Consider the following 15,253-nt stretch of genomic DNA (forward strand, 5'->3'; position numbering starts at 1 on the left):
CAGGTCTTTTTGGTTGAGATTTTGATTTTTTGAGCTGAATTAATGAGTTTGGGTTAAGTTTGGTTTGCACATTTCTTTGATTAATTGAAAGAGATTTCGATTGAGCTAGTTCAGGGTGACTATAAACACCTGAGCGTGTTTTAGATTTTTTGGTGAATGTTAATGAAGATTTTCCTGGATGAGATCGAATAGATGTAGAGCTTGTTTTCCGAGGTAAATTTCCATGAGTTTGGGGACAAAGACCACCTTGTCGGCCAGGGGAAATTTGACAAGGATTTGTCTTCTTAGATCTCTTAGAAGCAATAGCATTTGAATGAGTTTGGGAGACTGAAGATCTTTGTTGGCTAAATGGATTTGATTTGATTTGAACCCGACCAGTTTTAACTGAAGAAGGTGCACGCCGAAGTGAAGCTGGGCCTTGCAAAGGTGGATTTGGTAATGGTCTGTTTTTTGGCTTATTTCTCTCTTGTGTCCCACCTGACTGTGGAAAAGAAGATGAAAAACATTAAGCACATGTAAGATGACAAGTACCACCTCCAGACTCAAGTAAGAGGGACCCCCAACCTTGGTCCTGTGGTTTAAAGGGGCCTTACCTTGGCCCTCATGTGGCCAAGGGGAACAAGAGGAAGAGGAAGGAATCACCAGGAGGTTTTCTTGCCCTCTCCCCTAGTTCACTTCCAGAAATGCAAAATCCTTTTTCCTGGGTGCATCCCACTAAGAGGACCATGCTGCTAGCATGCACATGCACCCCTAGGCCTGGGGGAAACTGAGGAAGATATCTGGGGTGGAGTATCCACATTTACGTGCATGTGTCCTCTCCCAGTGTTTGGGTGGGGCTGAGAGAGGGAGGAGGAGCCAGGGATGGAGGGGAGGCAGGCAGGTGTAGCCCAGGGCCAGGGCTTTCTCTAATTTTTCTAGAACATGTTTGTATTACTTTTTCATCATTAAGAAAAATGCAAAGAGTGTGTTGATGCTGTTTGGGAGATTGAACTGTGTATGTATGAACCCAAAATGTGGTAGACTTTCTGTTGGATAGAAAATATAGCATTTACCAAGGAGATGCTTACACGTAACTCAGTTGGCCAAGGCTGTTAGGAATAAGCTCCCTCAACTGTTTGAATTTCTAAAAATCTTTGTGCCATTATTTATCCTATATTCTTTGGCCTGAGGACTTGGCTTTGTTTATGATCCTTTCTCTGTTTTACATTTTTCCAACTCCTAGCTAGGGTTGTAGTCCCTCAACTTACAAGGTTTGCTCTAAGATAGTATGTTTTCTTTGAATAATTAGGTAATGGCTAAAGGTCACAGCTGAACTATATTGATAAATGCTCAGTTAACTACTAAAATAAACTGAACAGAAATGGAAGGTAGTCATTTGATGCTTTCTGATATTTAAATGAAGAGAGAGAAGTAGAAGGTAGGCCCAGAGGGCAAACTGTCCTTTTCATCATATTTCTTGCAATAGTCCTGGATAACAAGATCTACTTTTTCCACCCATGTTAGTCTCATAGTAAATTTTAACTCATGTTTTTCTTCAGCCTACTTTTAGTTCATAACATAAATCTGCCAATCCATCCATATCAATGACCTTCAAAGCATTTTAACTTTTCTATATTCCACACTTTTTAGGAAATATTGGCTAAGGGATTAATAATTTATTGATAGAAAGACTGAATAGTCACTATCAGTTTTTATTAAGACTCCTATCTCTCCATATCCTCATTCCCCATTCCTGTTGATTTTTCTTCTAATTGCCAATATATTGTTTTAAAGATACTCTTTTCATTATAAAATTCCCTGCATGAGTTATAAGAGTATTTCCTATATAGTAAAGTTATCAGTTCTAGTCTTTTTATCCTAACATTTTTGGCTCTTTTATGGTTGTACTTATATGCATGGTATAAGGCACCTTCTCTCATTAACATTACTATCCCTATGTGATAAGGTATTATGTAATAATGAAGTTCTTAAAGCTGTTGATAGTTTTAAAGACAACATGAATAATATTTAAAAGAGTACTGGACCAAAAGCTATATGGAGGTAAGTATAATCTGTTTGGTTCCATGCTCAATTTCTGGAACCTACATAGTAGTGATCAATAAAAATTCATTGAGTCAAGTTTAATATCTGATCTACTTAAACTTGACTTTATCCTAATCTCTGTAGTCCATTCTTTGGAAGCCCTGCAAAATGGTCTAAGTTAGTTGTATGTATTCCTAGATTCTTCCTGCCCCCTAGTCCCCATCAGCTCTCCTCACCCCATTGTCTCCTGGCTCACTTGTTTATGTTTTCAAATGTTTGGGATTCCTTGTGTTTCTCAAAATATATTTTGAGGGAACATTTCATTTTCTCATGAGGCATATGCTGTTAAATTTTTATTCATTACTTCTCTTTCTCTCTCTTTTTCCTTTATTTTGTTTTTATTCTTGCCATCCCCCGCTTTTATTTTTTATGTGAATTATCATTTTCTTTATTTTTTATCAATACGTAATAGATGTGCATTTTTTCAGGGTACATGTGGATAATTTAATACCTATAAATTGTAAAGATCAAAGCAGTGTAATGGGAATATTGATCACCTTAAATATTTGTCTTTTCTTTATGCCATAAACATTCAAATGATTCTCTTCTAGCTATTTTGAAATATACAACAGATTATTGTAAACTACAGTCACCCTCCTGATCTGTCAAACACAAGATCTTGTTTCTTCTTCTCCCTCCATTTTTATGTCCTCACTGCATCACTGTGTTGGTGCCAACTATATCCTGGGCAGAGTGTTACACCGTGGGAGATTCAAAGATGAGCAAGATGGATATGGTGCACATGCTCATGATCTGCATTGATAAAGAGCGATGTTATATATATTCCTCCCTTGGAGAGAAATTCATTTGGCATTTTAAAGATGCTGAGAAATCCTGTAGCTTAATCAAAATCCCAAACAAAAAAAATTCATTTAACTTTTTCTAATTTATAATTTTTAAAGTTCTTTGACTCCAGGGACTTTAAAAAATTAACAGTTATGATGTAATATGATATAGTATATTAGCTGTCAGAGCATGCATCAGAAAAAACTGAAAGAAACAATAGAAACCAATATTGATTTTTTTTTTTTGGCAGAGCCCATTTTGAGTATTATTTTAAATTACTAATACTGAAGTCTTTCCATACATGTGTGTTTCTTAGGTCTTTCATGTTTGAAATAACACATATGGTGGCCTCTTTCTATATATTTTAAGACTAACAAATAAATGATAATAACAAATACTATGATATCTTGGAACTAAAAGAAATAATTTTCTCATTTACCAAAGTAGAGTTTTTAGTTATAGTTTTTTTTGTAAAAGTAAACTGTTTATTAACTTAAATATGATATTAAATCTTTTAAAAATCTTCTAAAATAGATGAAATTTAACTGCATTGCTAAAATGCTTAAAGATATTAGAATATATTAATTTTCACTAAATTTTAGCAAACTCAATTAGTAAGTGGGATTAATAAAAATACATTTCATTTGTATATTGCTTTCTAGTTTTCACTTCTATTTATAAACATAGTCATATTTAATTGAGATAACAAATGTAGAATTACTGGAATTGAGACAAAAATCATTTTGCAACAGATCCATAGTTATTGTTGATGAAAAGTGTGAACAGAGCCATAATATGATAGATATTTCAAGATAAATACTATTGTTATAAGTAAACTTATAAACGTATAAATGCTCATGTACTTTTGTTTAGAAATATGATGCCCAATCTTACCAGATGTGATGGACTAAATTATGTTGTATCCGTCACATGTAATGTCCCTTACTGCCATTCTGGTCCTCTGTGATCTAACTTCCACACAGGACACAGTGCTTTTAGAAACAAAAGTCAGGCATCAAATCCCCTGCGTAAACTTCCCAGTGGATTCCCATCGACCTCAGAATGAAATCAAAACTTCCTGTTACCACTTAGAAGGCACTACAGAAGCTGGCCCCCACCTTACTCTTCCTCACACTCACTTCCAGACACTGACCTTTCTGTCCCTTGACTGAGTCAAACTTGTTCCCTCTTTGGTGGACCTTTGTCTAGGATTCTCTGCTCTAGTATCATTGCTTGGTGTTTTTTTGTTTTTTCTTTTCCCTTGTTACTCAGCTTAAATGACAACTTTCTGGGAAGAGTTTTTGAAACATGCAATGTAAACTGACATTTTTGCTCTCTATCATTTCACCTTATTTTAGTCCCCATAGTTTATTTTTATCATTATTTAAAATGCCCTTTTTGTTTATGATTTGCCTCCACTTTGAAGAAAGTAGGCTTTATGTGAGCAGTCAGTGACTTTGTCTTCTTTGTTCTACACTGTATCTACAGTTCTTTGAACAGTGTCAGGCACATAATTTGACTTTGTAAGTGTATGTTAACTGCAAGAGTAAATTGTTTACCTGATATAAGCATCACTTAGTGTAACCTAGAACTGGTTCATTAATTTTTATTGGAAAAAAATCATTTAGTTATAGAGTCTGGACTTTTTAGAATATCATTTTTATCTTAAAAACTTTATTTCCTTAGTCCACTCATGAATTGATGGGCACTTAGGTTGATTCCATATCTTTGCGATTGTGAATTGTGCTGCAATACACATTCAAGTGCAGGTATCTTTTCAATAAAATGACTTCTTTTCCTTTGGATAGATAGCCAGTAGTGGAATTGCTGGGTGGAATGGAGATATCCTAAGTGAAATATCTCAGGAATGGAAAAACAAACACTACATGTAATCTGTAATAATTGAGAGCTAATCAATGGGCACACATGGACACAAAGAGATATAAAAGTCATGGGAAATCAAGAAGGGGGATAAGAGGGAAGGGGTAAAACCCTATCTATCGGGTGCAATGAACATTCAGGGAATGGGCACACTAAAAGCCTCCACTTAAGCATTATAAAAGGTATCCATGTAACAAAAACATTTGTACTCCCTTAATTTTTTGAAGTTAAAAAACTCCAAAACCTTAAAAAAATGAAAATGCTTTATTTCCTGAAGTCTTAACTTTTCTATTTCAGGGCTAATATTTTCTAGGAATTAACAAACAAACAAACACACATCAACAATCTGTAAGAATTTGAGTTCTCTTTGTGATAGTCGATAATTTTTGTGTTTTAAAAAAGTGAAAGAAGAGAAAGAAAATAATAACTGCAGTTCATTACAACACATCACCTGGACTTTGGGTTGGGGGTGGTGATCATTCCCCTGTGGCTACGCATTCAGAGGTTCTGTATTACACGTGAGATAGTGAGTCTTTCCAGTAGACTGGACTATTATTTAACTTGCAGACTGAAGGGATGGTATTCTTCTACACACCAAATGATTTTTTAAAATAAGCCTGGACAGGCATTATTAGTTATGCTCTTTCTTTGATTAGTAGTAGTATGCAAAGTTAGCTCTTTATGTATAGCATGTGAGTATCTTTTCAAGATCTCAAATCCTGTTTTCTTTGTGAATCTTTCTAGGACTTAGTGAGAGTAGAGGATAGATATCTAAAAGCAACTACCAGAAATTCCATCTTTATTTTCCATCCTGAGACTTTTATAGTAACAAACACTAGATTATATGAAGTAGAGATGAATATTCACAAGAAGTTATATTTTTATGGGGCTTTAGGTATGTAAAATGCCATACACACAAACATAGATGGGGTGCCAATAGTAAAATATATAAAATATAGTGGTAAGAAAATTTAACACCTAAGTATCAAGCCTGAGAGTATGAAAGCTGAAATCAGAGATACTGTATATTCTTTTGTTCAATTGCAAAAAGGGAATATATATATATGAAATCTCTAAAATAATTGTTTTTTATTTCTAATTAAATACACAGGCAAATTAATTGAACTCAGAAGTACTTACTGAGAAGCAGGCCATCAAAGCCAATAGGCTCAGGGTCAGGTAAGGGGTCCTCATTGCTTCTAGCTGCTGTTTGAAAGTAAGCACAAGAAATGTCCATTTTAGTTGTTATGAAAGATCCTCCCTATTTGTCCCAGAATAATGATATTTCTGAAGGATGGTTTAAAAGAATAATTGTTGTAAGACATGGTTATTAGAATTGTAGAAGTGTGTGCTACTCATTGAAATATATGAAATATAGGAGATAGTTAGACTCTTTTTAATGTTAGGGGATATGATTATGATACCGTATATTTTACAGTAGAATTAATACTACTGAATATTTGGTACACTGGCTGTTAATAATGAAAAATTTCCAAAATATGCTATGAATATTAATGGAAAATAACTATATGGTTAAATCATATTAGATTTAATAAATATTGTGTCATGTGTTCAAATGTATTCATTTACTATAGTTAAGAATCAAATAAAAATGATTTGTTTGCATTTTCTGAGGGTTGGCTGGTCTAAATCTCTAATAGAAGTTGGTATAATTAAGAGATTTCCCATTCAATTAAGAATCTTAGAAAGTTATGTAGCTTAATTTAGATATAGTGGTAAATTAGGAAAAGAAATATTTTTCAAAACTTTCTTTAATACAAAGAAAATCAATTTATAAGACCATTTTCCTTACGTGTTTTTGGTTTCTTTGCTTCAAGGAACTTATGTAGGGCAAGATGTTTCTCCCCACTGGAAGTCAAACATTTTGCTAGTCTTTAGTTCTTATTCTCAGCCGCAGTGTAGGTAAACTGGATATAACAATTATATTCTTAAAAGTAATACACAGCTCTACGTACAGTTGTTTAGATGAGGGTTAATGTCCAGTTAGCAAATTTCATTTATGTTAAAATTATTTGCCAGTAAAAGAGTGCAAAGAAAAATCAAGACATGGCAAATTAGGTAGGGTATGGATTTTACTAATCTATGAAGTCTCATGAAATCTCATGATTTTCTTCTTTTTTTTTTTTTTTGTCATGCTATTAAATACTTTGAAGGTTAGAAAAATAACATAGCTCACCACATTTCTAACCAAAAGAACATTTAGAAATGCCGTTCTATTCAGTGAATTTTTACATTAATCACTAGAAATATAATGTTTAAGAAAATAACCTGGAGTCTCTATTCAAAAGTTTTAATTTGTGAATTCCCAAGTACCTACCCTTGAAGGAATCCTTCTTCCAGGTCTGGTCAGACTACCTGTCAGCTGAATTCTTGTCAGTTACTGTGTCTAGGAATTTTGATAGCTAAGAAGCAACTGAAAATCTAATGCGGCAAATAAGAAGGACCAGTGAAAGAATGTTTCTTATAGCCTTTGTTCTAGATTCTTTTAGAAATAGGAAATACTGTAATAAAAGGTCATGTCTGGATTGAGGGTTTATACCAAGAATGATTAGTTGTTTGTTCAGCTGACAGTTGTCCTTTGTACCTTGATTTCTTCCTGAGAAACGGTGGGTTGTGTCTTCATATGCGTATTTTCCGGTGCGTAAGTTATGTGCTCTGGATAGAAGTATCTGCGTCAATTATTTTGGGGCCATAGTGGAATCTACTATTAATCAATGAAAAAAGATTAGTTAAAAACGTCTATTTTATGCATACAAACTAAATTATATATTACTAAATAAATTTGAAGCTATAAAAGAATAAAGGAAATTATAAAACATTTATAGCTGAATGACAGTGAAACACAAAAAGCCAGTATTTATGGGAGAAAGGAAAGTCTAATCTCTAGCTTTTTAATATTTATAAGGAAAGAATAACGATTGAAAACAAGTTATACTTTTAGTATCTCTAAAAACTGGGCAAAAACAACAAAACTATCAAGAGAAAAAAGAAGAAAGGAAATATAAAGGCAGAAATAAATGGTAGAGAAAAAGTAACAACAAAAACAATAAAAAATATTTTGTAACATAAAGTCTTGCTCTTTGAAAATTGTAATATATTCTAGAAAGAATGATTAGAAAAAATGATTCAAATATAATTAATAAAAGGAGGAAATAATAGTAATTAATAATATAATATGTGAATAATATGAACAATGACTTGTTAATATTTTTGAAAGCCTACACAGAATGGATATATTTCTGAAAAATTATGAAAACTCCTAAATTGGTCTAAGAAGAAATAGAAAGCATAAGTATAATAATAGGCTCCAAAGAATGAAAGAACTTGCTTCATTCGAAAGCCCCAAACAAGAACAAACAATTTTATAGGCAACTTCTACTAAATTTACAAGGAAGACATAATTGTTTTAGAAAAAGTAGGAAAGCTGCCTTAATCATTTTGTAAGCTTTTGTAAGCTTGTGTCCCAAATCAGAAGAGGACATACTAAGAAAATAAAATTATAGGCCTATCTAGGTATATTATTGTTCTTTGTGGCTATTGTGAAGGGTTTGGAGACTTTGATTTGATTTTCAGCATGACTGTTACTGGTATGTAGGAATGCTACTAATTTGTGTACAATGATTTTGTAACCTGAGACTTTGTTGAATTTATTTATCAATTCCAGGAGTCTCTTGGTAGAGTCTTTGGGGTTTTCTAGACATAAGATTGTACCTCCAGCACAAAGCAATAGTTGGACCTTCTCTTTCCTGATTTGGATACCCTTAATTTCTTTCTCTTGTTTGATTGCTCTGACTAGGACTTCCAGCACTGTGTTGAATAGAAGTGGTGACAGTGGCTACCTTTGTCTTGTTCCAGTTTTTAGTGGGAATGCTTTCAACTTTTCTCCATTCAGTGTGATGCTGGCTGTGGGTTTGACATATATGGCTTTTATAATGTTGAGATATTTTCCTTCTATGTTCAGTTTGTTGAGGATTTATATCATGAAAGGATGATGGATTTTGTCAAACATTTTTCTGCATCTATTGAGATGATCATATGATATTTGTTTTTGCTTCTGTTTATGTGGTGAATTACATTTATTGATTTAGGTATGCCTAACCATCCTTGCATCCCTCAGATGAAGCCCACTTGGTCATGGTGGATTATTTTTTTTTATGTGCTGTTGAATTCAGTTTGCTAATATTTTATTGAGGATTATTGCATCTATATCCTTAAGGAATATTGGTCTTTAGTTTGATTTTTTTGTTGTGTGCTTTCCTGGCTTTGCTATTTACGTGGTACTGGCTTCATAGAATGAGTTGGTGAGGCTTCCCTTGTTCTTGATGTTATGGAATAACTTCTGTAGTATGGGTACCAGCTGTTGTTTGTAGGTCTGATAAAATTCAGCTATGAATTCATCTGGTCCAGGGCTTTTTTGTTGGAATATTTTTTTTTATTACTGCTTCAATCTCATTGTTCATTATTGGTCTGTTCAGGAGTTCTGTTTCTTCCTGGTTGAGTATTGGGAGGTTGTGTGTTTACAGGAATTTTTCCATTTCCCTCTACATTTTTGAATGTGTGTAAAGATATTCATACTGTTCACAGATGATACTTTGTATTTCTGTGGTATCTGCTGTAATATCTCCTTTTTCATTTCTGATTGAAGTTATTTGGGTCCTTCTGCTTCCTCCTGGTTAATCTAGCAAGAGGGCTATCAATTTTGTTTATCTTTTCAAAGCATCAACTTTTTGTTTTTTTATCCTTTGTACTTTTTTTTCTGTTTTGTTTTCCATTTTGTTTAGTTCTGCTCTGACCTTAGTTATATCTTTTCTTCTGCTGGCTTTGGGTTTTGTTTGTTCTTTCTTTTCTAGTTCCTTGAGCCATATCATTAGATTGTTAATTTGTGATTTTTCTGTCTTTTTTTATGCAGGTGTTTAAGGCCATGAATTTTCCCCTTAGGAATGTTTTTGCTGAATCCCATAGATTTTGATAGTTTTTGCCCCTTTTGTCATTCAGTTTGAGGAATCTTTTGGTTTCCATCTTAATGTTATTGTTGACTCATTAATCTTTCAGCAGCAGGTTGTTTAATTTCCATGACTTTGTGTGGAATTATGTTTCTCTTGGAGTTGATGTTTAGTTTTATTCTACTGTGGTCTGAGAAAACACATGATATGATTTCTGTTTTTTTGAATTTGTTCAGCCATGTTTTGTGGCCTAAAATATGATCAATCTTCTTGGAGAATGTCTCATGTGTTGATAAGAATGTGTATTCAGTAATTTTTGGGTAAAATGTTCTGTAAATGCCTATGGGTTCATTTGTTCTAGAGTCTCATTTAAGTCCATTGTTTCTTTACTTATTTTCTGCTTGAATGATCTGTTCAGTTCTGTCAGTGGTATGTTGAAGTCCATGGCAATTATGATGCTGCTATTTATCTCTTTGCTTAGATCTAATAGGGTTTGGTTTATGAATATGGATGCTCCTGTGTTCGGTGCCTTAATATTTTGAATTGTTTTGTCTTGTTGTTGAATTTTCCCTTTACCATTATATAATGACCATTTTTGTCTGTCTTTACTAATGTTGATTTCAAATCTATTTTATCTGATATGAGAATGGCTACACTTACTTTCTTTTTGTTTCCATTTGCATGGAATATTTTTTCCATCCCTTCACCTTGAGTCTGTATGAATGCTTGTGAATTAGATGTGTTTCCTGGAGACAGCAGATACTTGGCTTGTATTTTTTTTTTTTTTTTTTATCCATTTAGTCAGCCTATGTATCTTGAGTGGGAAATTCAAACAATTCACATTGATTGATAGAACTGATATGTTGGGTACTTTTCTGTTCATCCTGTTGGATATTTCCTTATTGTGTTGTTTTACCTATTGTACTATTATTTTATATGAACTCTGAGCTTTGGCTCAGAGTCACACTGGCATGTGACTCTTGTGCTGATCCATGTATGACATTGTTCTGAATATTTCCTGTGGGGTTGGTCTGGTCTTGACAGATTTTCTCAGTGTTTGCTTGTCTGGAAAAGTCTTTATTTCTCCTTCATGTGTGAAACTTAATTTTTCAGTATATAAAATTATTGGCTGGAGTTGTTCTGTTTAATAAGAGTTAAGATGGGGACCCCATCTCTTCTGGATTGTAAGGTCTTAGTTGAGAAGTCTGCAGTTAGCCTGATGCATTTTCCTTTATAGGTTACTTGATATTTTTACAGGATGTCTTGCAGTTCTTCCTTCGTGTTGACTTTGGCCAATCTGATGATTATGTGTCTTGGTGATTGACTCTTTGCAATGAATCTCCCCGGTGTTCATGGAACTTCTTATACCTGGATGTCTAAATCTCTAGCAAGACCATGGAAGTTTTTCTCAATTATTCCCTCAAATAGGTTTTCTAGCCCTTGTGCATTTTCTTCTTCACCCTCAAGAATGTCTATGATTCTTGTATTTGGCCAATTTACATAATCCCATATTTCTTACAGGTTTTGTTCATTCCTCTTTTCTATTTTTTATTGATAATTAATTCAAAAGTGTTGTCTTCAAGCTCTGAGATTATTTCCTCAGGCTGGTCTAGTCTATTCTTAAAATTTTCCACTATGTTTTGTATTTCCTTAAATGAATTTTTCTTTTCCAGAATTTCCATTTGTTTTTTCTATAATATGTCAATCTCTTTAGTGAATTTTTCATTCATTTCCTGATTGTTTTTCTGGTTTCTTTGAGTTGGTTTTCCATTTTCTCTTGGATTTTATTGAGCTTCATTACAATCCATGTTTGGAATTATTTATCTGTCATTTCAATATTTTCATTTTGGTTGGTACCCAGTGTTAGAGAGCTGTTGTTCCTTTTTGGAGGTGTTCTTTCACTCTGATTTTTCATACTTCCAGGTTCTTTTGCTAATTCCCTTCTCATCTGGAGCAGGTGTTGCTTCTTATTTTTGGCATATTAAGGTCATGAAGATATTTTTAGTAAACCAATTTGTTAAACTATGTTTAACCAGGCCTATCCCAAATTTATTTGATTATAGATACTTCTTTTTATTTTAACAATTATTGAATGCTATAGAAATAATATTCTATACTAATCACTTTGAAAAAATATACATGAAAATTACTTTGGAATATTATATTAAATCTTTATTACTTAGGAACTATAATATATATTTTAATATGGTATTTTAACACAGCATATATTTTAAATAAAGGAAGTAAACTATATATCTTTATTTATGAATATTAGAACTAAGATCTTTAAGGATTACTAATATTAACATCTTGACCCTAACAATTTGCTTAACACATTGACTGCCACACAAAAGACCCAGAAACTTTTCCTTGGGGCCACAGTGTTTTATTATGAAAATAGAATAAGAACTTCGAGTGTAATTTAAAGGCAAATATAAATGGAAAATGAAATATTGATTTCTATTCATTTAATCCACATTTTTAGAATTAAGTTGTCAATACTAATTCTAGTAATAGGAACATCAACAAGTAAGATTTTATATATGCTTAACATGGCCACGGTGACAAAACTAGAGTGAGTTAAATACAACTCTCATGGCTGTTAATGTGTTAAAGCATATGTGAGTGGTTTTGTTGTGAAAGAAATTATATTATATAATTCTAAAACTTGACAACAACTTTCAGTAAAATAGTAAAAGATACCAACTGAGCTGCTCACTTGATCAAAAGGCTGAAGGCTGACACTTAATCTTCTCCCAATGTCCAAGCATATTCTCATACTCTGGGTATTTTTACTTTTGACTGTTTACTCGCTAAAGCTTTTTATATTTCAAAACATAGCCATATACTAATCTAATATGATTAAGATAATGCATATGAAGTTATCTTAATTGAGACAAGAAACCATAGTTCTAAAAAGCCATAATTCATATTAATCTGATATTAAATAATTGATTAAATGCTCTACTTAGAATCTCTAGAACTAAACTATTAAATTTAGTTCTATCAGATAAGTTGGATTCAGGAATGATGCCTTCTTGCCTAAGCAAACAGTTTTATGTGCATTATTGTCAACAACATACAGCCTTGAGCTTTTTAACATATTTTTAAGCATAGTAACATTTTTTTCTCTTGAATGCAGGAATCTTAAGTTCAGGTAGGGTAAATGAATGAGAGGGCAGGTAAAAGAATGGGGAAGAGGATAATATTTGGAATGTGAAGGCTACAGGCCTAAACATCTTCAAATTCTGTTCTATAACATATGTTATACAAGCCAAGAAAAACAGTTACGAGCCTGAGTTTCCCCTTGAACTTCTAGATTGCTATAGCTACTAGTTTTTTTTTTATGTATCATTTTAGTTTTCTTAAAGCTAATCTTTTAAAACCTTAAATTTCTAAACTTATGCCTACATACTTGCTTAAGATTTGAATAAAAAAGAACTTAAATTGAGCTTTTTCCTCCTGATATTTAAATAGCCTTTAATGCTTTGCAAGGAATAGGCATAGGAGATACAAGCACAGATTGTTCTATCACTCGGCCAAGCGTGTTTCCCTGAAGGGCTGTGCTCGGTACTGGAAACCCTGCAGCTCAGCCTAGTCCACCTACGTATGCATGAGTAGCATGGATGGAAATAGAAGGAGCATTTTTGTAACAGCATGTTTGGACAGGCAGTGCTGGTTTCTCTTTATGTGTGAAAGTCTAATTCTATACTTTTATCACTTTTTATCATCTCCCCCTTCAGAAATATTTCAAAGATTCATAAGTGTAAAGAGAAGAGATTATTTTGTAATCCTACAGTTCATTCTATTTTTCCTTCCTAAGCTCTTGATATCATGAGACACTTTATGAAGTGTCTTGTGGTATCATTAGACAGTATCAAGTCCTACTTTAATATTTATAAAAACACCAATGAAACACACAATCACTGGTGGCATCTTGCAAATAATTATGGCCCCAATTATTATAAAAATTAAATACAAAGTTATAAACATGTAAAGTCAAAACTTTTTTTTTGAGAAGTGGAAGATTGAAATCAGAGTCCTTGGTGGGTAAGTCTGTTCAGATTTAAAGAAGAGCAATTGTATAATGTGTAAGCAACAATGTGACATAATTAGACATGATTTAAAATAAGAGGGGAAGGTGGATTGACGGATCTCAATGATTACTGAGAAGCAGGTCATGAGAGTCCCTGGAGCAGGGGTAGTGTCCTTCACTGTTCCCTGACAGCAGACACAGAGCCAGTCCATCTTAAATGTCATGTACATACGTAATAGTATATAAAATACCATAGAATCCTATAGTGATTGCTAATTTGAGAAAGATTTTGAGGGAGGTAAAATCATCAGTTTATTAAGATATTACAGTCGTGTGTTGCTTAAGGACAGGGACACCTTCTAAGAAATGAGTTGTTAGGCAATTTTCATTGTTGTGTGAACATCACAGTTACACAAACCTAGATGGTACAGCCTACTATAAACCTTGGCTATCTGGTATAGCTCTATTGCTTCCAGGCTATAAGCATGTACAGCACATTACTGTACTAAATACTGTAGGAAATTGTGACACAATGGTAAGTATTTGTATACTAAACATAGAAAAGGTACAGTAAAATATGGTATAAAAGATAAAAAATGGTATACCTGTATGGGGCATTTATCACGAATGGAGCTTGTAGTACTAAAATTTGCTCTGGGTGAATGAGTGTGTACTGAGTGAATGTGAAGGCCTAACACATTATTGTACACTGTTGTAGACTTTACAAACACTGTATACTTAGGCTACACTAAATTTGTAAAAACATGTTTTTCTTTCTTCAATAATAAATTAACCTTTAGTGTATTATAACATTTTTACTTTATAAAATTTTAATTTTTTTTTAGCTTTTTGACTTTTGTAATAACACTTAGTTTAAAACACACGTGGTATAGCTGTACGAAAATATTTTCATTATTTATTTTATAAGCTTTATTCTATTCTTAAAACTTTTAATTTATTTTTACTTTTTCAACTTTTTTTGTTCTAACTAAGACACAAACACACACAGTAGCCTAGGCCTGCACAGGGTCGGGATCCTCGACGTCACTCTCGTCCTCCTCCACGTCTCGCCCCTGGAAGGTCTTCAGGGTGCTAACGTGCATGGAGCTGTCATTTCCTGCGACAACAGTGCCTTCTTCTGGAACACCTCCTGAAGGACCTGCCTTAGCCTGTTTTTCAGTCAGCTTTTTTCTTTTTTTATAAGTAGAAGGAATATACTTCAACAATAAAAATATATAAAGTATACTTTATGTAAAGGTATATTTTTTTACCATTAAAAGTTTATATAGTAAATACATAAACCAGTGACATAGTCATTTGTTACCAAATATTATGTACTGTAAATATTTGTATGTGTTCTACTTTTATACAACTGGCAGTGCAGGTTTGTTTACACCAGCATTACTACAAACATGTGAGTAATAATGCATTGTGCTACCACCCCACGATGACTATAACTTGACTAAGTGATAGGAATTTTTTAGTTTCATTGTAATCTCATGGG

The sequence above is a fragment of the Microcebus murinus genome, chromosome 26, assembly GCF_040939455.1.
Source record: "Microcebus murinus isolate Inina chromosome 26, M.murinus_Inina_mat1.0, whole genome shotgun sequence".
Lineage (NCBI taxonomy): Eukaryota > Metazoa > Chordata > Mammalia > Primates > Cheirogaleidae > Microcebus > Microcebus murinus.